The 24,701-nt window shown below is 45.2% G+C and overlaps 1 pseudogene across 1 annotated transcript in view; it reads left to right on the top strand.

Annotated features, from left to right (window-relative positions):
• The window catches only part of LOC147896151 (beta-galactosidase 8-like), a 105,997-nt pseudogene that overhangs the window by 17,833 nt on the left and 63,463 nt on the right, over nt 1–24,701 (top strand). Inside the window, exons 4-5 of the transcript XR_015541857.1 lie at nt 7,979–8,045; nt 8,160–8,252. The product of XR_015541857.1 is annotated as a beta-galactosidase 8-like (transcript). The remainder of the gene's footprint in view (nt 1–7,978; nt 8,046–8,159; nt 8,253–24,701) is intronic.

Here is a 24,701-nt window from a genome sequence, read left to right as displayed (position 1 = left end):
TAAGCGATGTCATGCTCTACGGGAATCTGTGCTTCATATCTTCTGGCTTTGTCCACATACTCGTGATTTGCTAGGTATCATTGGATAGTATTTGAGAGCCCGTTTTCCAAATGTTGTTTTTGGAAAATTCTTCTAACTCTTTGGCATTCATCCACGTCGACCGGAGTTTGATTTGCTTTTTACTTGGGTTAGATACTGGGCGCTCTAGACTCTATGTATAGATCACAATCATAGGGTCTTTGGTGATCCTCATTTATCCACTTTCTTTTTCTTTCGAAGATCTTTGCAGCAATCTCTCTTTGATTGTCTACAAACTCACGTATAGATTCTGATGTAAATCTTCCTTATACTGAGATTTTCTGTTGATGTACTGTCCAGGTTTCCTTTTTTGGGAAGCTCTCTTGTAATATAAAGCAACGAAATTTTCACTAAGAAAAGTGTCTGTTGGGTGATGTTTGAGATTACTCTCTTTACAACATCTTTGCTCACCAAAAATGCACGGGGGATTAAATATCCTTAACATTTAGGTGCATATCCTTGCTCACAAAGAAAAGATGATGCTGCATTTTCTACAGGATTCTCAGCCTTGGGCTGCAATGATATGTCACTTATTATTACAGGTCAATACTCCTGATTTTGGATATTGGCAGCCTAGACAATGGGATTTTTTTTTTATTTTTTTATCCAAGAAAGAGACTTCTATTAAGCAAGAGAAAAAACCCGCGAGAGCAAGCTCAAAGCGGAATACATCATGAAATCATGAGGATAAATAAACCCCCTCAGAATGAGGTGGAAAACAACCATGGCTGAGGCTGAAAGTGCCACCTCAACCCTGTAGGAGTCTCAGAGAAGAAAGGGGAATCCTTCCATTCCCATAAGAAATAAGCCCTCCTAGCTGAGGCTACACGGGAGTCTCCCTGCATACTCGTCCATACGGCCATCAAGGTATGTATGGTGTCTGTCTAGATACTAGCCAATGTGTGCGAGGGATGAACCCGAGTTCCCTCCAATGCCTCTGTGCATCTGGCTCTCCAGATATGCTAGGCTGCTATGCTCGCTAGAATCTCCCAAGAGGTATCCACAGAGCATTTACAGCTGCAAAAGGAAGGTGTGGTATCACATCCAAAGAACAGGACTCAACCGGATAATGTCGAATCAAAATGGCCCGAGAGGAGTCAACTCTCTCATAGAATACCTGAGGCCCTGTAAGAGAAAGCCAAGCCATTGAGCCCCATGTCATAAAGAATGGGGAGTGGACAAAGTGACTGAAAATCCTAGCTACCCCCATCCAAATCCGTGGAAGGCAAAATTAAGTTCCGTGGGATTTTATTTTAGGTTCCGTGGAAGGCAAAATTAAGGGTTGTCCTTTTATTTCTAGCATGTGGAAGCATATCCTCTCCCATTTGGAATGGACGAGATTCTTTACAAGGCAACTCTCTCAGAGCATAGAGTATACATTGGTCTCGAGTTTTGGTCCCTTCGTTGCAAGTGCAGGAGCCTCGCCCCTCTTATTTACTCAATTTAAAAGGCATCCACTCAGTGACAGATGTTGTCCAAGATGACGGGTTTCCTCTTTCTTTTCCATTGGCTGCTACAAATTTTATTTTATTTTTTCTGCAAAAAAGAGACTTCTATTAAGTAGGAAAGAAACTCGCTAGAGCAAGCTTTGTGCGGAAATACAACATGCTAGGCATGTAATAAAAAACACCTCAGAAGAATGAGGTAGAAAGAAACCAAGGCTGAGGCTGAAAATGCCAACTCAACCCTGTAGAAGTCTCAGCAAAGAAGGGAGATTCTCTCCAATCCTTGAGTAACTCTCCTGGAGGAGGCTGCTCGAGATGATCCTTGCATGGTCACCCATATGGCCATCAAAGTGTGTACCATATCTGTTCAAGTACTGGCCAAGGTCTAAGAAGGGTGAACTTGAGAACCCTCCATAGCCTTAATGCATCTGGCTCTCCAAATGTGCCATGCTACGATGCTAGCTAAAACCTCCCATGGAGAGTCAACCGAGGAATAAGCAGCCCTGAAGAGAGTGGCCGGAACATCTTCTAGAGAGCACGACTCCACACGGTGTCGTCGGATGTGAAGAGCCCAAGAGGAGTCATGTCTCTCAAAGAAAACCTAGGGCCCTGAAAGAGTGAGCCAAGCCACTGATCCCCATGTCATATAGAAGGGGAGGCGAACAAAAGTGCTGAAAAGTCTTGCAATCCCCTTCCATATGATTCTCGCCTATCTGCAATCCCAAAGGCAGTGTTGTCTTTAATACTTAATAGAAGTCTCTTTTTGCAAAAAAAAAAAGGCAATGTTGTATTGTCTTCGAAGCAGAAGGGCAACGAGGGCATTCCCACCATGAATAGAAAGCATTACAAATCCATTTGGCGGAAAATTACAGCTATGCTTCAGCCTTTTCAGCCCATTCCACCATTGGAGCTTCAAAAACGTCTTGATGATTAGATTATTACTTCTCCAGGGTCGTTCTTTAAACCTTTATTGTTGTCACATATTACTGTTTCTTCATTATACAAAGTTCTTTTATATCCACCATGGGTTTCTCACAAGCTCAATCAGCTTTGGCAAATGACTCGCATGCCATAGTGGTGGCGCAAAAGATTGAGATACATTTGGCATTCTAAAATGCCACTCAGACAACAAGTTTTCTTGTGGCGAGTACTATTGGGAGTTTTTCCATTTGGACAACTATTGGCACGTAGACATATTGCTCCGGTTGTTTGTCGTAGAGGCTTAGCTCCCTGGGAGACTCTAGCATTGCTCCTCCACTTAGGATTTTCTCACTTTCCTTAGACAGCGTTTACATGCCAGATTTCCAAATGCTGTCTTTGGAAAGTTTTTTTGGATCTTTGGGATACACCCAGCTACTACAAAAGAGTTTGATTTGTTTTTTGTTTGAGTATGTTTCACACACCTCTTGAGCGGGCTGCTATAATTTTGGCAAACCTTCGACCATATTATGATTATGCAAATATGCCAAAGCTCTATGATGCGCATGACCAAACCTCGCATGCCATAAATCACCAGGAGTAGCATATGAAATAGCCAAAGCATACTGATTATAGGGCTGAGCATCAAGCTTGTAAAGACCCATGCTGGCCTCATGCCTATAGCCACAATCTCATACCCTTTCTTTGGATTCTTGATCTTGCATTAATCATCCTGAAACTCCACAAGCATGTGCTGATCACGGGCCATGAATGAAACTGAATCAAGATTTTTTCTCAAGTCAGGAACATACCAGACATCATGGATACACTTTTTCTTCCCTGAATCTAGAAGGATCGGAACATCTCCCACTCTTGTGATGTCCTGAGTTGCATCATTAGCACAAGTAACCTGTCTGCCACCATGAACAGGTTTGATTTCTTCAAACCACTCTTTCCTGTGAGTCATGTGCTTTGATGCACCACTATCTAGATACCAAGTATCTATGGTAGCAAATGAAGAGCTTAAGTGCTCATGCCAGAAAATGGATTCAATTGCTACAGTGCTCAAGGCCAGTCCCTTGGCACTTAGCTCTCGGAGGATATTCTTGATGCCCTTTCTTTGGGCTTTGATTCTGTGGAGGAGGATAGTCGGATCACTTCTCTTTTCATCATATTCCCTAGCCTCCCACAGGTATACCACCGACTCCTTGCCTCTAATGGAGTTGTGTTCGGTTTGGTTACAAAGATCCCTCCCCTTCCTGGCATGCCCTCTTCGACAGTAGAGGCAGTCATATCTGATGGGGTGCCACGAGTTAGGGTCATTTTTTCTGACCCTAACATGACGGATGACTATATCATGCTTCAGTGCCCCAATGGCTCATTCTTCAGACAGAGGATAGAGGTAGCAGGGAGACAGAACCAGTGCAGGACATGCAGGATTCCTGGGCATTTTGCCAGAGATTTGTCCATGGAAAAAGAAAAGGCTTGGAAGGTCTTCTGGTGCAACTCGTTCTCGTACCACCACTTTGGCACAAACAGCACGTCCTGCACCTTCGACATGTGCTACTAGTCCTCCGACAGATATTCCTGGAACTTTGGCACCAGCCACTACTAGTGAGGGTTGTCGCTTCTACTTCTACAACACAGGAGGATGCCACTGGTGCCACGGAGCATTCACCTTTACAGGAAGGTGACATCCCTTTCATAGTTTCTGACGCTAATGTGGTGCCCCCTATTCCCCCAATTGCAGAGCAGGAGGGGATACCCACTTATGGTTCACCCATGGAGAGAGTCAGAGCTGATAATCACACTGATAGGCAGTCCCTTGACCTTCCACCTCAGCAGCCCCCTTCTTCTTTGCATCGTCGTGTTACTTCTCTTGATAGAGGTAAGGGGGTTATCTCTTTCACACGATCGAGTGCTGGGATTCTTCGCACTCTGGCTCTAGACTTGGCTCACAGGAACTCTTTCACTGCTCTGGAAGATATTGCAAATTTTGATATGGAGGAGTTTGTTCCCTCCACTTTAGGGGAGGCTGTTATTGGGATTCCTATAGACACAACCTCCCCCTCTGAAGGTGTGGGGATGCTTTCCTCCACTGACAAGAGGGGTTTTTCACAGGAGAGGATTGTCTCTGCCACCAGGTCGGGTAATGAGGATTGTCAACTAGAACATTCAGAGCCTAGGTGGTTTGCCACATCGCCGCCGTAGGCAGCTAACCGGTGATTCTATAGACATACTCTTTCTTTAGGAACACAAATTGGATGCCAAAGATTGTGCTAAGTCAGGCAAGTTACTTTCAGGACACACTTTTTGTCGCCTGATCTTGGTACTAGGGGAGGTACTTGCATTTCTATTTCTTCCACTATGCTCCCCTCGGTGGTTGGACACGGGGTTACTATTCCCTCTAGAGCTCAATGGATTATTTTATTGATTGGGGGACGTAAGGTTGGCTTGTTAAACCTGTATGCCCCAAACATTAGAGGGGACCGTGTCCTTCTATGGAAGAAACTGGTCTCTTGGTCCTCTATTGCAGATTCTTGTATTATTGGAGGAGATTTCACCATGGTTGAGATGCCTTCAAATAAAAAAGGGGGCAGAGAAGGTGGGATTCACCCTTTGGAGAGAGAAGCATGGAATGCCTTCCTATTTCAATTCGGTGCCTATTTCAGTTCGATGGCAGAGATGCTTGGTATGATGATGCTTTTCACACTCAGCCACAGTCACTCCTGTTTTCTTGGTCAAACAGGAGGGTGTTCATATCCATGCACGGATTGACATATTTTATGTGGATGATCGGTAGAGGTGGGTCAATATGCATTAGCACTGTGGTATCCACTTCAAACCATTTTCGGTATTGCTTCACATATACCTCCTCTTTGAGGTCTCCATTTTAGAAGGTTGAGTTGACATCAAACTGATACTTTGGCCACCCATATGAGATAGTCATGACCACAACACACCTGATAGTGGTCATCTTCTCTATAGGAGCAAATATCTACTCATAGTCAATGCCTTCTACCTGTGAATATCCCTAGGCAACCATGCGTGCCTTATCTTTTTCCATTTCACCATTGGCATGATATTTCACCTTGTATACCCACTTTGTGCCAATGATAGATCTGCCCACTGGTAGATCTACTAGTTCCCATGTTGCATTCTTCTGGATAGAAGACATTTCTGATTTCATTGCATCCAACAATAGAGGATCAGTATGTGCCTCCTGAAAATTATCAAGCTCCTCTGGAGCTTCGTTTCGAGTCGTAGACCCAAGAAACTCATTAGCTTCATCTATTGAGCTGTTCTCGAGGGTGGAAGATAAAATTGTTCCTTAGGTAGTAGACCCAAGTGAGACCCATGGCTGAGCTACTTGAACCATAACTGTGACAAATTTTGCAGAGTAGACCACTAAGTTGTGTTCGAAGAACTCTAAAGCGGATGAAGGGCTACCTACGGATGAAGGACTTACAACAAGACTAACTATGCTTTTTTTTTTCCCCCCCCAAAAAAGAGACTTCTATTAAGTAAGAAAGAAACCCGCTAGAGCAAGCTCTGTGTGGAAATACACCATGCTAAGCATGTAATAAAAAACACCTCAGAGGAATGAGGTAGAAAGAAACCAAGGCTGAGGCTGAAAATGCCATCTTAACCCTGTAGAAGTCTCAGCAAAGAAGGGAGAGTCTCTCCAATCTCTGAGAAAAGTAACTCTCCTGGAGGAGGCTGCTCGAGATGATCCCTGCATGGTCGCCCAAATGGCCATCAGAGTGTGTATCGTATCTGTCCAAGTACTGGCCAAGATCTAAGAAGGGTGAACCTGAGAACCCTCCAAAGCCTCAGTGCATCTGGCTCTCCCAATGTGCCATGCTGCAATGCTAGCTAGGACTAACTATGCTTTGACTAGACTGGGTGGCGAGATTGACTATGCTTTGACTGGTGGACTGACTCACTAGAATGATTGACCGGCTAACTGTGCCTATATTCAAATGCAAGCCTAATCTATATGCTCCTACATGGTCATGCAAGAAGAACATGACTTGCGATAAGATCTTCAAAACTTGATTGATCTAAGCGAATGAACTTCTGGCAACATGGCTATCATCATGCTCCTAAGGTTGTCCACCTAGGCTTTGATACCAATGTAACATGCACAAGGATTCTAATTGTAGTTAAACAACCCTAGACTAACTTCAATGAAAGACTGCATAGCACAGAGAATGCAAATCTAACACAAGGCACGCAAATCGGTATGCAATGCAATGTGCAATTACTAATATGATGTTGTAAATGTCGAAATATGAACATGAGCCCCTTTATTTAGACGATGGGCTATGACTAACTCTTGCTGCTGCAAGGCTAGTAAGGACTAAATGCTAATGTAGAGACGACAGGGAATGCTGATGTAGATGCTATAACGCACATCCGAACTGTGTAAGACCTTCTATAGCTGAACTGGTGCCTTCCAAGAACTACTCCGAATTGAGGTGGGGCTGGAACTGAATGTTGAATAGAACTGAGGGCCTAACTGCCTAGAATGGATCCTGGAATGCATGCCCCACAATGGAGGGCTAAGGCCCCTTAAATAGACTTTTAGGGAAGACTGACTGGGTCAGCTGGTACCATTGACCCTAGTTGGCTCGTAAACTCCAACAATTGACCCCAGGCCACAATCAAAAGTCAACGTTGACAAAAAAATCAACAAGTTGATTTTTTGACTAAGAAGTCAACTCTGCGTGTTGTGACTTATTCTTCTTGAAACCATGCAAATCTGCTGCTAATTGATGATGGGAACGTGCAGCTAGGTGTCACTGCCACCTAGGTTTGGCCCTGGTGCATGTGACAACTCCTGAGATCTTATTATCATTCTTTAGAGGGGTGATTGGGCACCACTAGTGAGCATCTATGTGGTCCCCCTCTTTGGGATCAAGCATAGCAATCCTTGTGCGACAGTTTGTGGGAGTAGTCCTGACCTGGAAATCCAATCACATAGGAGTGCAAATATGCCTCCAGAACACCAATGTGCGGGCTGGAAAAGAGGGCGAAGGAACTGACAAGCTATAAACAGAGACAAAGGAGGGGAAGGTAGGCAAAAATGGAATAGTTGTAAGGGAAGAAATGGAATAGTAAGAGGGCAGGAGGGTGGGCTGAAGCACAAGGAGGGGGATGATGGGATGGGTAGAAGGGAGAGATACCAGGAGGAACAGCAAAGCAAAGCTCCTAATCTTAACTACTTTATATTCCGTTAAAATAGCTGTATTTCAAACATTAAAATATTGTTTTCAAATTTTCTAAAGGTTGTTATAACCCTTGTTGTGCTCACGATTTATATATCAAATGAGCTCTATGCACTAAAATTATTCTCTTGTCCTTTTGATTTTGTTGGGGAATAACTCCCATCGAAATCAAAAGCTTGAATAGAAAAAATATAAAAGGAGAACCACAACAAGAGAGAATAGGACAATTAATTACGTCTTTATTGAAGAGTTTTCCATGCTCTTTTCTATTGTCACTTGTTATTGTTTTCTTGATTTGTTTTATAGAGGCTTTCCAGTGTGGCTTCACTTTCTCCCAGGAATCAAATTCCGAACTGATAACTCTATTTTTAAGGTAAGCTCTTCAGTGCCATACCTTTTCAATAATATGCATGGTTTCAAATTGCTTTGGTAGCATTATTTAAAGCTAAGCATATAGACTTACGTGATTGTCAATTTTACATGGCAGGGTGAAATGGAGAGGTTCACAAGAAAGATTGTGGACATGTTGAATGACCAGAAGCTCTTTTATGGGCAAGGGGGACCTGTAATCTTAACGCAGGTGAGTCGCATCACAAATATATTAAGGAAATCTAAAGTTAATACAAATTTCATGTAGAATTTATATGTGCAGGGAGAAATTCTTCAACGTTACAGTTTCCCCATGTTTTCCACCATTAGGAAGAAAAAGGATTATACAATACTGTAAACTCCAAGAGGTGAATGAGGAGGAAACCAAGACTAAACTAATTTTTTTGTCCGATCCATGAGCATGGTTTCATTTCCTTCATTCACAGCTATTCAACATTGGTTTGCTTTGTATTCTCTTGGAAATATGCATATGTAGTACGGCCTCTTAGGTCTCCTCTAAGAAACCCCAAGAAGACTTCCCAACATGAAGAGAGAGAGATCTTATCCAACTTCAAACGTTAGACTCCATCCTCTATCACACATTCAAATGTGGGTGTATATTTATACAAATACTTGGGGTCTCTCCAGCTATTTTTGAGTTTTTCATTACTCTTCTAGAGTGTTTTTCCTCATGCCCAGCATGATGTATTTCCGCATCGAGCTTGCTCACCTGGATTTTTTTCATACTTAATAGAAGTCTCTTTTATGAAAAAAAAAATTTGCTTGGGGTCCTTATCCCAACAAGGGTTGGGTCCTCAGCCCCAAATCCATTCACTCACACATCAAAGGGTCCTCACATGCTTATCACACCTACACACCCACGCACTGATATCTTGCTGCTACTACATGGAAATATTCCAGCATCTCCTCGCAATGCCAACACACAAGATTACATTGCATGTTTGTGGATCATGTGTTCAAAAAACCAATGTTCCATGGTTACATACTTCTCCTTCCACTAAAGAAGTTCAAATCATCACTTTTTAAAATAGTGATTTCTCCAAAAATAAGCTTGAGCACTAGCATTCTCTTTGCACATCAAAATTCCTCCAAAAAAATTAATGACAATAGCCTCTTGATCACCAAGAGTTTCACGCATTTTTGGGGGACTACCTAGGGTAGAGTACCCAAGCACACATAGAATCAATCAGAAACAAAAGTCCCGATCATCAGGTACATAGATCTTTGAATGGAGAGAGAGATCTCTGATGTCGGCAGTGAGAGAATGAGTCGGTGTTGAAGCATCATCTTCTTCTTCGTCTTCACTTGTTACAGCCCCAACCAAGTTGGCATGATCTTTGTTTTGTTGCTTGGCAAGCTTCTTGAAGCAACGATCCTCGGTATGACTAAGCTTCCTAAAGTGATTGCATTTGAAAGGCATGAATTTGCCTTTGTCCTTGGAGTACAGTGCATTGGAGTCCGGAGTGTCTGCATACCGTCTTTCATGACCAATGAGCATAGCAGCCATAGGCTCATAACCCATTTGTGTCACACGCAATGCTAGTATGATCTCCCGGTACTTAGAAATTTCCTCAATGCTTGAGAGGAGCACAACAACTTGATCATCTTCCCCTACAGGGACCTTCAGACTAGCAAGCTGAGTGACAAGGGATTTCATATGATTCAAGTGAGCAAGAAGAGAGTCTTCATGCTTCATTTGCAGCTTGAAGAATTCTATCTTAGGAATACCTTTGAATTGATGATTTTGGTGCCGAGAAATCCTTCAAACTTAGCCCATAATTCGTGAGCAGTGGAATCAAAATCAAAATGATGAATAACTTCATCACCCAACCCCAAACCAATGAGAGAAAGAGCTTTGTCATTCAGATTCTCCCAGTGTACAATTTTCTTTTCATCTGATTGTGGTTTTTACTCCTTGCCACTAACAATATGCCACATTCCATCTTTCATAAGTACAAGACGCATCTTTGTTTGCCATGTAGAAAAGTTCTTACCAGAAAACTTCTCAAATGAAATGATAGTTGATTTAGAAGACTCCATGGCTGGAAAAGAGCCTCTCTCCCTCCTTCGCTGCTCCTCCTCTCCCTCCCCTCTCGCCAGCCCCCTCTCCCTCCTCCCTCACCCTCACTCTCCCCTTCCTCCTCCCCGCCCTCCCTCTCCCCCCCCCCCCGCTGCCCCCTACCTCTCCCTCCCTGCTGCCCCTACCTCTCCCTCCCTGCCCTACCTCTCCCCTACCCTTCAGCCCCCCTGCCCCCCTTCTCCTCCCCCGCCCCCTCCCCCGTCATCCCTCCCCCCCCCCCCCCGCTGCCCCCTTCTCCTCTGCCCTCCCTCTCCCCTGCAGCCCCCTCGCCCCCTTCTCCTCCCCCTCCCCCCTCCCTCGCCCTCCCTCTCCCCCCCCCGCTGCTCTCCCCTTCCCCCATCCTTTCTTCTCCCCCGCCCTCCCTTTCCCTCCCTCCTAACCCGCCCTCCTTTCCTCTCCCCCTCCCCCTCCCCCTCCTTCCTCTCCCCCGCCCTCCCTTTCCCTCCCTCCTATCCCCCCCCCCGAGGAGACCCCAAAAAAAAAAAAAGAGAGAGTTATTTAAAAAAAAAAAAACCTCCTCCCTCTCCTTCCCCGCCCCCTTCCTTCCTAACTCAGCTCCCCACGCCTCCCCCTCAGCCTTCGTTCGTCTCCGCCTTTAGTCTATCCTCTCCTTCCCTTCCCCTCTCTCCTACCCTCTCTTTCTCCTTCTTCCTGCGCCCGCGTTCAGGGCATCCTGGGCAGTAGTTTCACGGGCGGAGCTTTTTCAGTGTTGGAATCGGCCTTTTCACATCGATTGGCGAATGGATCCCCATTCAACCAATCTCCGTCCACTTCCACCGGCCGCGAGAACCGTCATTTTTTCAGAAGATGAGTTGCAGCAGCTCAAGAAAGATGTGGAATTAGAGGACTCCACATCACTTTTCGCCCGCATCTTTGGGTCACACCCTTCTAGATCATAGGCTAGAGACTGGATGCTGGCGGCATTACCAGGAGACCTTGCCCCACACCTCAGGGATATTTGACTTTTGGGACGTGGATTCTTCCAAGTGGTTTTCGACTCCCACGAGTCCACAACCCTTGTTCTCAAAGCTAATCCCCTGGCTTTAGGTTCGAGGAGGATCTTTCTTTTACCTTACACCTTGGGCTTCGATCCGGTCGAGGAGGATAGGCAGGTCACATTACTGTTCATTAGATTTCCTAGTCTTCCTCAGGTCTACTACCATCGACTGCTTGCCACTATCGGAGCCACATTCGGAGTGGTCACTGAGATCCCCTCCCTTCCTCGCATGCCTTCTTCCTCGGCAGAGGCAGTCAGTGTAGACAGGGTGCCTCGTGTTAGGGGCATTGTCTCTGACCCTAACATCTCAGATGACCACATTATGCTTCAGCGTCCAGACGGCTCTCTCTTTCGATAGAGAGTCGAGATTTCAGGTAGACAGGACCAGTGCAGGATTTGCAGGACCCTTGGGCACTTTGCTAGAGACTACCCAAGGAAGAGAAAAAGACCCAAGAGGTCTTCTGGTGCGGCTCCTTCAGTACTACCACGACTGCACCTCCCCAGCACCGTGTACCACGCACTCCAGGACCATCAAGAGCAACAGGGTGCCCTGCTTCGCGCACCCCAGGACCACTAGGGGCAGCAGAGCGCCCAATGCCCGCAGCACACCCAATACCACGATGGAGAGCTATCAGAGCGGCTCCCTTACCTCAGGAGGAGACTTTTGATCCTATTCAGACAGACGCCTTCCTGAATCCAGAGATGGATGTTGCTGCAGCCCCAAACACTACAGTTCCACATCAGGAGGGGCCTTTAGATCCACCAGCCCTAGTCACTTTGGTTTTTGACCCCTTGGTTTCCAACCATGAGGGGGCTACAGGTACTTCTTCCCTACAAACTGTTCCTGTTCCTGCCACAGTCAGTACAACTGAGAAAGTGTAGGCGTAGATGAGGGCTCCTGATTCCTCTTCACCCAAGCCACAGGCCTCCTCAACCTCCAGCTCCAGTTCTGTTGATAAAGACCTGGCAGGTCCTTCTCCTCCATCTTCCACGAGTGTAGGTCTTCCTCGCACTCCTTGACCAGACTTGCTTATCAGGAATTCTTTTTCAGCACTGGTAGTTTCGGCGACTTGCATGGATGATGAGGAGTTTGTGACCTCCACCTTAGGGGTCCCGGTCATTGGGATTCCTTCTGACAGGGCCTCCCTTTCAGCGGGTGTGGGGATCCTTTCACTTGCTGAGTTTCCTGCCCTCAGCAGGAGTGTTTCGGCCCAGGGGAAGCTGGTCTCCTCTACTAGGTCGGGTAAGCCTTTCCATCCAGCATCCTCCTGTAGATGAGGATAGGTGCTATTGATATCCTTTTTATCCAGGAACACAAGCTGGATGCCATTGATTGCTCTAAGTCTGGCAAACTGCTTTCAGGACATACCTTCTGGTCACCTACTATGGGCACAAGGGGAGGTACTTGCATTTCGGTCTCTCTTTCTATTCTCCCCTTGGTTGCTGGTCACGGTATTATCTCCCCTTCTAGAGCTCAATGGATCATTGTTTTGATTAGAGGGCGTAAGACTGGTCTTCTCAATCTTTATGCTCCCAACAACAGAGGGGAGCGGATCTCCTTTTGGAAGGAGTTACTCTCTTGGGCCCCCATTGCAGATTCTTGGATCATTGGTGGTGACTTTAACATGGTTGAGTTGCCTTTAGACAAAAAGGGAGGCAGACAGGGTGGAATTCATTCTTTGGAGAGGGCAGCCTATATAATCCCTATGGAATCCCTCACGCTCTTTGAAATCCATCTCGCTCTTCTGAGAGACAGCAATAATTTTGAACGAAACTTCCTTCGTAATAACCAGCAAGTACACTTTCTTTTCTGCTCTCCCTCTCTCTCTCTCTCTCTCTCTCTCTCTCTACAGAGACACTAGGGCCCAGGACAACATGTCGGGCTGGACCCCCCCGAAGGTATTTTATTACTTGAAGAGAATCTGTTACAAAAGTTCAGCGTAGAGCTGTCTGGTCCTCTCTCCTTTTCCAAAACGTGCATCCTTACAAGAGCTTCAAGCTCATTTCAAATTGGCAACATGCCACTTGTCTAAAATCTAGACTAAGTCCTATTACATGCCACTAAGGGGCACTCTGGAGTCTTCAAAGCAATTGGTCACACGAACTGCCTCCTAGATGCTTGTCAGGCTCCCGTAGCGCTTAGGAAAAATAACACCACCATGGCACCCATTAATTGTTAGAGCTTTGCATGCAAATAACACACTGTGGACTAATTCTAGTCACGGTGGGCGTCCCCACTGAACACATGTGCACACCTAACAAATATAAAAATATATATTTATTCTCTGGTTGACCGGAGTCAACACTCTTGATTATAATTAAGGAGCTTTGACCAAGGGTCGAGGCGCCTTAATTATAGCCAAGTCTCTCCAACCGAAGTTGGCACATCTTGGTTAACCGGGGTTAACCCTCTTGGTGCATGCCAAGTCTTGTTGACCGAAGTCAACACTCTCTGACCGTAGTCAGCTCTGTAGTTCTCTGGTTAACCGCAGTTAACCCTCTTGGTAATAAACCAAGTCTCCTTGACCGAAGTCAGGTTTACTTGACTAGAGTCAAGTATCTTTGACCATAGTCAATCCCTTGACCATTAAAAGAACTCTTTGACCATAATTAACATATATAAAACACTTTAATTATGATCAAATAAATGGTCAACTGTACTTTGACTTAGGATATTTACATTGTGGTGACATTCCCCTCGGCTTCTATTTAGTTGACCTCAACTAAAAAGCTTCCTTGTAAACATCCAAAAGCTGTGGATGGTCGGATAACATGTCTTCGTCCATCCACTTGGCATCTAATGCCGTATAATTTTTGAATTTTACAAGATACCTGTAAAACTCCTTACCCTGAGGGCCTTTGCGCACAGTATGGTACACAATCTGCTCTGGCTGAAGGATCTCCTCCAGCTCATCCACTTCTGGTGGATCTTCTGATACTGGTTCTGTAGGCTCTGGTCCCTAGAATTTCTTTAGAAGACTCACATGGAATGCATTGTGAATCCTCCAATGCTCTGGCAATGACAACCTGTATGCAACCTCATTTATTCTTTCCGTAACCCTAAAAGGGCCATAGTATCTGGGAGATAACTTTGCATACACTTTCTGTTTGCCTTTAAACTTGCGGAGCCTAGCTTTTTCAAACTTCAAAAGTACCCAATCCCCTTCCTTGAGATCTAATTGTCTCCTATGCTTATCTGCAGCTCTTTTATGTTTCTCTTGAGACCTTTCAATTGCTGTCCGGACTTGGCTGTAAGCTGTCTGGAGGTCTCTCACAAACTGATCAGCTGCAAATATTTCATCTTTGGTCCTCAATATAGGTGGCAAAATCACTTTCCCATATATGACCTCAAAAGGGGCTTTCCCTGTAGAGCTATGTACTGTATTATTGTAAGAAAACTCTACCAACGGTAGGTACTTTTCCCAGTCTGAACTTTGGTCACCCACGTAGCATTTCAGCATATCCAAAACTGTAGAATTTGCTACTTCACTTTGACCATCTGTCTGGGGATGGAAAGAAGAAGAAAAATTCAAATTCGTCCCCATGTTATCAAATAAAGCTCTCCAGAATAGACTGGTCATTATGGGATCTCGATCACCAACAATGGACTTAGGCATACCATGATGTTTAAAAATCTGTACCATGAAAAGCTTAGCCATATGATCTGCCTTAATGGTTTTGCGAACCGGAATGAAATGAGCTTGCTTGCTGAATCTATCAATGATAGTCCAAATCCCATCATTCCCTGACTTTGATCTTGGCAAATCAAAAATAAAGTCCATTGTAATACTTTCCCATGGTGCCTGAGGCACGGGAAGAGGCATAAGTAGGCCAGGTGCCTTCCGTCTATCATACTTCACTTTCTGACACGTAAGGCATTCAGTAACAAACTGATGTATATCTTTCCGCATCCCTGGCCAAAAGAAATACCTCTCTAGTGCTAGAGTTGTTGCTGTAATTCCTCTATGTCCAGCATAGGGAGGTGCATGGCATTCCTCCAAAATCTTTTTCCTCATCTCCTGGGTGATGCATAGGCAATCATCTTTCATTAAATACCTATCTTTCAGGGAATAGTGACTGGTGGATTGCCCCTCTTGCATTTGCTGCAAAATTTCACCAAAATCTGCATCACGAGCATATTGCTCCCTCATGCCTTCCAGGTCCTGATGATAAGCAATAGTCACATTATTGACCTGGAGTCTTCGGGACAAGGCATCTACCACTCTGTTCCGAATTCTTGGGGTATGGACAATCTGAAAATGATACATTGACAGCATGTTTGCCCATTTCATATGCTTCTCGGAAAGCTTGGTCTGAGTCAAAAAGTATCTTAGACTTTGGTGATCTGTCTTAACAGTAAAATCTGCACCCAAAAGATAGTGCTTCCATGTATGGATGGCATGAATTACAGCCAATAACTCTTTCTCATAGATTCCTAGATATCTTACTGCATCCCGAAGTCTCCTGCTTTCATAGGCTACTACATGACCATTCTGATGCAATGCAGCCCCAACACATTCTCCACAAGCATCGCAATCAACATCAAAAGATTGATAAAGATCCGGGACTACAAGAATAGGCTCTGTAGTCAACTTCTCCTTGAGTGTATTGAATGCTTTCTTCTGTGATATTCCCCATGAGAAGAATGCATTTTTCTTAGTAAGGTCATGTAATGGAGCTGCGATATCAGCAAAGTGTCTGATAAACCTTATGTAGTAAGAACACAGGCCTAGGAAACTTCGAACTTCATGCACAGTTTTCAGCTCTGGCCATTCCTGAATGGCACGGATCTTCGCTCGATCCATTTGTATCCCATTCTTGGATATTATATGCCCCAGATAATGGATTTCTTTCAAGAAGAATTCACTTTTCTTGTTGTTTGCATAGAGCTGATGATTTCTCAGCTCTTGAAACACTATAGCAAGATGTTTCCTGTGCTCTTCTTCTGTCTTAGAAAAGACTAAGATATCATCAAAGAAAGTACCCGTGAAATGCCTGTACTTTCGGAAAATGCGATCCATCATTCTATTGAATGTGGCTGGAGCATTTGTCAACCCAAAAGGCATCACTAAGTATTCATACAAGCCGAATGTAGTGCGGAATGCTGTCTTGTGCACATCCTGAGGCTGTATCCTCACTTGGTGATAGCCACTCGTCTGTCCTGCTGAAAACTGAAGCTCCGTTTAACTGATCCAGCACATCATCAATGCGCGGAATAGGGAATCTATTCTTGATGGTCATTTTGTTCAGTGCGCGATAATCGACGCACATACGGAATGAACCATCTTTCTTCTATACTAACAGTACAGGGGAACAAAAAGAAGACGAGCTGGGCTGAACCAACCCTTTGGACAGCAAGTCCTGTACCTGAGCCATAATCTCCTCTCTCTGAGTCGCACTGACTCTCTAAGGTGGTCTGTTTGGTGGCTCACTACCAGGCATTAACTCTATCTGATGATCTTCTGGTCTCTCTGGGGGTAACTCCCCTGGCAAAGCATCAGAAAAGCAATCTTTAAAGTTTACAAGAAACTGAAACTTATCTTTGTCTGCATCATTCATTTCAGCATGCATATCGTTCTCTTTTTCTTTTATAAAAACCATGTACGCAGAAATTGCAGATTTTATTGATTTACCACATGTAACATCAAATACAATGGGGATAGTGTCCCCTTTATTCCTGGGAACTAAACGCTGATTTTTCCCCCTATGCAAAAACTCTAGCACTCTTTCAGGAAGAGTCAACTTCACTGCCTTGCGATGAAACCAAGGCATTCCCAAGACTACATCATGATGTTTCAGTGGAGAAATGAAGAAGTCTTCCTGATCCACATAACTCTGTACATGAAGACGCAGCTTCCCTATCAAGGGAGTGACTGGCACAGGATTCCCATAGAACATCTGATCGGCATCCAAAGCCCTGCCCAACTCCTCCGTCTTTATTCCGAGCCTCTAGGGTAGATCCTCTGATATGAAATTATCAGTAGCCCCTGGATCAAATAAAATCAGCGCTTGCTGATCTCTGACTTTGCCCCATGATAGCAGCAATTCTCGTTCTTCTGGGTTTGAAGCATGACCCAGTATGTCAGGAATCCCCCCCGCCATTGGCTTTTGCGGTCCTCGTGGCTTCTCTGCCTCTTTTCCCTTCGAAGTTGAAGGCTTTTCTGGGCACTGGGCAGCCACATGCCCCTCTTTGCCGCACCTGAAGCATTTCCCATCTCTACGGAATTCAGCTATCTGTTCAGGGGTGAATAGAGATTTGCCTTTATAAGTCTTTGAAAACTGAGTACCCCTCGGCTTCTGAGGCTGAAACCCTTTCTTTTCAGCCTTGGGGTACTCTTTCTTTTCTGATTTTGAAAAATCAGTTTTCTTTTTATCAGCACGTCCTGCATGCAAGGATAGCACTGTAGATGGATCCTGTAACGGCACAAGACTAGCTACTGAAGCTGAATGCATAAGGTCTTGAATGTTCTTTGCCCCCAAAGCATTCACTACTGCCTGAATTCTTGGAGTGAGACCTGCTCTGTACTTTCTCATTTGGGTCCCTTTGGAGATCTTTTTGAAAGGTGCAACCTGCAAATAAGCATCCCAAAACTTCTGGTTGTACACATCCACTGTATCTCCTGCATCCATATGCAAGCTGTCCCAATCTTGAAGAACATGGTCTCTAAACTGTTTAGGCATAAACTGCTGGTAGAAGGCTTTCTTGAAGTCCTTCCACTTCCTTGGGGCTGACCCATCTGTGGTCTGTGCACTCCACCATGCACTAGCTGTCGCCGTCAAGTGCAAACTGACCATTCTTAACTTGGAGGATTCTGAAAACTTTTCTGTGCCGAATGCAGCATCAAACTGCCTGATGAACTACAATGCTTTGTCTGTATGACCATACTGTCCATTGTAGGTCATAAACTTGACAGATTTTCCTCCCTCTTTAAATTCCTTGGTCTCTCTGGAAGACTTTCTCTTCCTAGACTTCTTATGTTTCCTTCTTTTTCTGGATGGTTTATCTGATAAAGAAGAAGAAGATACAGAAGTCGAACTTGAGGTAGACGGTGATGGACTAGGAGATCGGTGATGATGCCTCGATCTCTTCCTATTATGAGACCGTCCCCTATGAGATCTCTCTTTCTCTGGCTGTACACGGGAGTGTGCCTCTGGCATTGGCACGTCATATACTGCATTAGGCATAGCTTCTGCTTGAAACAAATGCTGAGCCCTTGGATCCTTTTTGAGATTTTCCATCTCTTGTATACGAGTGCGTACCATCTGTTCAAATTCTTGTTGAGTTTGTGGCACACTTCTCTGTCTTGGATGTACATCCCTATCTTGTGAATCCCACTGGATAGGTGATTGATCCATATTCTGAGATCTGCAAATTTCACACACACACCGTGTAGGTAACTGATGCACAACTACCTTTGCTTTTCCAACAGAAAAATACCTCAACAAGAGGTGTCTTGGATTCACAATCTATGCCAGTACCGGCTATCAATTCAAGGCATATACCCACACAGTTGCCAAAGCATCAACAACTATATTGCCCTTTTCTGGCTGCTGCAGATGGCTTCAAAAGGCATCTGTTTTTCCCTCTTTTCACTGCTCAAAGGCATGCATACTTTTTTTCTGCAAATCTCTGTTTTCTCTGCTTTTCTCTGCTTTTCTGCTGCTTTTCTGACAGTAAAAGTCTGCTTTCTTTGTTTTCTCTGTTTTCTCTGCCTTTCTGCTGCTTTTCTGACAGTAAATACTTTCTCAGATAGGTGAAAACTGCTAGTAGAAACAATCTCTGCAACTTCTTTTTTTTTTTTTTTTTTGGGACAGTAACTGGATGGGTAACCGGCTGGTTACTCTAACCAGATCAATCCTGTTCTGGTCTGGTTAGATTGACAGACTAGTTGGTCTGTAACTAGGCCACCGACTGAATTGAACTAGGCATAGTCTGGTTACAATGACCAGACTAGTCTAGTTTAGTCAAGATAACTAGACCTCTAACGAGTTCACTAACCAAGGTTAGGTTAGATGAACTCATGGTCTGCCACATCAGCAAATGTGTCGCTCAACTGTCTGCCATGTCAGCATGTGCTTCCACTGCCACGTCAGCATCCACACGTGTCTGCCACGTCAGTTGAACCCTATCAAGACCTCTGCCACGTGGGCGCCACGTCAGCTCGCACGTGTGGCCGCCACGTCACCTGTGTGCCACGTGTGAGCACCACGTCAGCTCTGTGCATACCTACCATGTCACCTGCCTGCTGCTCACCTCCCTGAACCTTCACAACGTCGAGCGTGCGCCACATCAAGGCCACGTATAAGCGCCATGTGTCAGCGTATCTGTCGCCCGCGCCTTTGTGAAGATTTCAACCTTAGAAAGAAATTAGATGACGGACGAAATTGTCTGCTCACGCGACGGAATCCCTTCGCGTTTGAATTCCGGCGGAGTCTTCGTATCTAACATACAGATCTGAGTCGGAGTACCATAGCGTCACCAATCTAACCCTTGGTATTACACTTCCATCCGACGGCCTTACGCTACCAATGAAATCTGTCTCTGTCAAATCTTAGGCCTGCGCAAATACATAGCGCCCACTATAGGTCTCATCAATTCACGCGTGTCGACTAGCATCCAACCTCCTTGTGATTTCACGCTTCTGCCTCGACGTCAACTTTGGATGTCTATTCGTACGATGAGATCCTCGTCACGCGATTGTTTCTCTTGGCATATGAATATCGTCAATGAGACCGTGCATAACTAGTATGGCTTCAAAGCTCCTGTGTGCGTCACACAACTCTCGAATTTTATTTTGTTTTCAAAATTTTCCTGGATCGTCACAGCCTTAGAAGGGTGTGAACCAGGGCTCTGATACCAATATAATCCCTATGGAATCCCTCACGCTCTTTGAAATCCATCTCGCTCTTCTGAGAGACAACAATAATTTTGAACAAAACTTCCTTCATAATAACCAGCAAGTACACTTTCTTTTCTGCTCTCCCTCTCTCTCTCTCTCTCTCTCTCTCTCTCTCTCTCTCTCTCTCTCTCTACAGAGACACTAGGGCCCAGGACAACATGTCGGGTTGGACCCCCCCGAAGGGATTTTATTACTCGAAGAGAATTTGTTACAAAAGTTCAGCGTAGAGCTGTCTGGTCCTCTCTCCTTTTCCAAAACGTGCATCCTTACAAGAGCTTCAAGCTCATTTCAAATTGGCAACATGCCACTTGTCTAAAATCTAGACTAAGTCCTATTACATGCCACTAAGGGCCACTCTGGAGTCTTCAAAGCACTTGGTCACACGAACCGCCTCCTAGATGCTTGTCAGGCTCCCGTAGCGCTTAGGAAAAATAACTCTTCCTAGTACCTGCAACAATTAATTAAAGCGCACCACCATGGCATCCATTAATTGTTAGCGCTTTGCATGCAAATAACACACTGTGGACTAATTCTAGTCACGGTGGGCGTCCCCACTGAACACATGTGCACACCTAACAAATATAAAAATATATATTTATTTACTGGTTGACCGGAGTCAACACTCTTGATTATAATTAAGGAGCTTTGACCAAGGGTCGAGGTGCCTTAATTATAGCCAAGTCTCTCCAACCGAAGTTGGCACATCTTGGTTAACCGGGGTTAACCCTCTTGGCGCATGCCAAGTCTTGTTGACCGAAGTCAACACTCTCTGACCGTAGTCAGCTCTGTAGTTCTCTGGTTAACCCTCTTGGTAATAAACCAAGTCTCCTTGACCGAAGTCAGGTTTACTTGACTAGAGTCAAGTATCTTTGACCATAGTCAATCCCTTGACCATTAAAAGAACTCTTTGACCATAATTAACATATATAAAACACTTTAATTATGATCAAATAAACGGTCAACTGTACTTTGACTTAGGATATTTACATTGTGGTGACAGCCTAGGATGCCTTCCTCTTTCAGTTCAGTGGCAGGGACACTTGGTTGGATGATGCCTTTCATATTATGCCACAATCACTCCTGTACTCTTGGTCAAACAGGAGAATACACATGCCCATTCATGCACGGATTGACAGATTTTATGTAGACGATTGGGCACTTGACAGAGGAGGATCTGTATGCATTTCTACTGGGGTTTCCACCTTAGATCATTTTATAGTGGTCTTGCAGATTCTTGAGCCTCATCGAAGAGGACGCTCTGCCAGTGTTAGGATTCCGGATGCTTTTTATGCAAAGGAGAGCCTCACGGAGGATATTTTAAAGATTTGGGTTTCTCACATACAGGGTGGAGCTGTCCACCCATCTCAGGTAGCTGCAGCCTTATCCGGAATTAGTGACTATTATCATACAGTCACTAATTGTAGGAGATGTGAGATTCTCAGATGTGAGATTGGTATACGCCAGCAATTAGCGTCCCTTCAGAGGGAAGAGCAGAAGAGGCCCACAGATGCTTGGATTCAGGAGCGCCTTGCTGCAGCAAGGGCTCATTTGTAGACATTGTTGGATCAGAGAGCAGAATATGCCTTTCATGCATGGGAATCCTTTTGGATTTAGATGGGTGGCAGGGTCAACAAACAATTTTTCTCTACTCATGGGCCCAGACATAGTAGAGATAGTGTTTCGCAGCTTGTTGACTCAGACGGGGTGTTACAGTCAGATCCTAATGCTGTCATGCGTGTAGCTTCAGATTTTTTTGCATCCCTTCTTACTGCAGATCCAGGCACACATGCCATTGATAATACCAGAGAGGTTATTTGGCAGTGTATCCCTGTATTGGTGAAGGATGAGATGTATGTTTCTCTGGATGCACCTTTCACCAATGCAGAATTTAAGACTGCATTACTTGCCCTTCACAAGGGCAAGTGCCCAGGTTCAAATGGACTTACTCCCTCCTTTTTTATTACTTTTTGGGAGCAGATTGGTGATCACATTACATCAGCCCTGCAGTGCGTGTCGGACTCTGGTGAGATGCCGGACTCACTTACAGAAGGTCTCATTCATCTCATCCCAAAGGGGGGTAATAGGAATGTTGTGTCTCAATAGAGACCCATCACTCTTTTGGGCACTTTTTACAAGATTCTGGCGAAAGCCATCAGTCCGCGGCTACAGGTTTTTCTTCCAGATTTGATTCATGACACGCAGACAGGGTTTGTGCATGGCAGAAGTATTTTTGATAATATTTTCTCATTTTGGGAGGCCTCAGAATGAGCCATGCAAAGCCGCCAGAGATTGGCCATTCTACTCTTGGACTTTGAGAAAGCTTACGACAGAGTAGACTGGGATTTTTTAGAGGGTAGTCTATCTCGCTTTGGTTTTTCAGATGCATGGATTAAAGGAGTATCCTCTCTCTACAGATCAGCCCATAGCCAGTTGCTCATTGGGGGGGTAAGAGGGGACAGGTTTCAGATTTCCAGATCCGTCCGCCAGGGATGTCCTCTTACCCCGTTTCTTTTTCTGTTTGTGGCGGAAGCTATGAGGATCTACATTAGATCTCAAGCTGATATTTATGGGCTGAGGCTTCCTATCCGCCGGGAAGAAGAGCTCCTGGATAGTGAGTTGGCAGATGACACGGCTGTTTTTTTGGATGCCTCCCCCAGGACACTCACTTCCTTCCGGACAGCCTTGGATTTGTTTTGCACGGCTGCAGGTGCACACATTAATTGGCTGAAATCCAATGGTTTTTGGATTTGCGAGGATGACACCCCGGATTGGGGTAATGATATTGGCTTCACTTGGGTACAGAGGGGCATCTCCGTCAGATATTTGGGCTGCCAGGTTGGGGTGGGCATCTCTCCTTCACAACAGTTTGCTCCGGTGTTGGAAAGCATAAGAAGAAAGCTCCTTTTTTGGAGCTCAGCCAAACTTGACTTGGCCTCCAGGGTGGTGGTGGTTAACCAGGTTCTTCTAGCCACAGCATGGTTTGTATGCTCTTGTTGGTGCCACTCTAGGGATTGTATCACTTAGCTTAAGAGGCCTGTACAAAAGTTTTTATGGAGTGGTCTAGATGGCACAACTGATGTTACAGCCAAGGTGGCTTGGGAGACCTTGATTCTTCCTACAAGAGAAGGGGGTTCGAATATCATTGACCCAGATCTACAGTGCAAAGCTTTACTCTGCAAGTTCGTTCTGAGAGGGCTTATGCCAGGGCAAGAGCCTTGGAAGGATTTTTTTATCAGATACATACAGTCTCGCACGCCCACTTCAGGAGAGGATTGGACACACAGTACTAGATGGGTTTTCACCATAGCCCACCTCAGGTCTCCCTCTTCCCCTCTTATGGTTGCTATCCTGAAAGCATGGGCCAGCTTCAGGAGTACTCTTCGCAGGATTCCCCCATCCACCCGTGAAGAGACTGAAAGGCAGCCTATCATGTGGAATGATAGGATTTTGGATGAGCTTGGCAGACCACTTGGAGCTTCTCCTTACATGCAGTGGCCAAGATGGGAGAGGGGCCTTGCATCTGCAGTGGGAGCATGGAAAGCCTTCAGGAAGCTTGCTGCAGACCGACAGGCCCAGATTCTTAATCTCAGAGGGAGTGTAGGGAGAGTCCAACAGATTGATGCAGCCTTGCCCTTGGATCGGGTGGACACAGATGACATGCCTATTACTTGCTCCACCTGGATAGGGGCATTTTCCAGATTGGGAGTTCCTTTACAAGTGATTGCTTTTCTTGACACACATGAGGATGCCTTAGTTTTTTATGTTTCTTCGGGGGGCAGGCTGTCCAGATCCACAGACGATATCTTGTTGGAGGTACCGTTTCAGCCAGTCATGATAGTGGGCTTCATGGAGCATGGCTCTCTTTCAAAGTGGTACTTGGATCCTGACCCGCTTCTCCTCGCCCTTGGCTCATGGAGGCTGTGGCTCTATGGAGTTTTCCCAATTAAGTTTTTGCAGTGGGACCCTGGGGAATGGGAATGGATAGATGAAGGGCACCCCCTTCTTTCGTTACACGGTCAGTAATGCCAGGAAATTCCAGCTCAGCTGTAGGGGTTGGAGGCCCACCAGAGCTCATCATTGGGAGAACTTTCAGATTCCTGCTGACTTGCAGAAAATTTTTTGGCAGAGACTTTGGAAATTCCACCGGAATAGAAAAATCACTCTCTTCTTTTGGCTTTCTATTCATGGTGGGATAGCAGTAAACCATTGGAGATCCAGGTTCGGAGCTGACCCTTCTTGGCCTCGCTGCCTTTTATGCTTTGGAGACAATACTACACTGCCTTTGGGATCGCAGACAGTCGAGAATCATATGGAATGGGATTTCAAGAATTTTCAGCACTTTTGTTCGCCTACCTTTCTATATGACCTGGGGATCAGTGGCTTGGCTTACTCTTTCAGGGCCCCAGGTATTTTTTGAGAGACTTGATTCCTCTTGGGCTCTTCACATCCAACGACACCTTGTGGAGTCGTGCTCTCTAGAGGATGTTCCGGCCACTCTTTTCAGGGCTACTCACTCCTTGGTCGACTCTCCATGGGAGATCCTAGCTAGCATTGCAGCATGGCACATTTGGAGAGCCAGATGGACTGAGGCTTTGGAGTGTTCTCAGGTTCACCCTTCTCAGATCTTGGCCAGTACTTGGACAGATCTTGGACAGATACGAT

The sequence above is a fragment of the Dipteris shenzhenensis genome, chromosome 12 (assembly GCF_047967505.1).
Source record: "Dipteris shenzhenensis isolate YYH24624 ecotype China chromosome 12, Dip_SZ_1.0, whole genome shotgun sequence".
Classification (NCBI taxonomy): Eukaryota; Viridiplantae; Streptophyta; class Polypodiopsida; order Gleicheniales; family Dipteridaceae; genus Dipteris; species Dipteris shenzhenensis.
The sequence above is the reverse complement of the archived record's forward strand: the minus strand, read 5'-3'. Positions and strand labels throughout refer to the sequence as shown.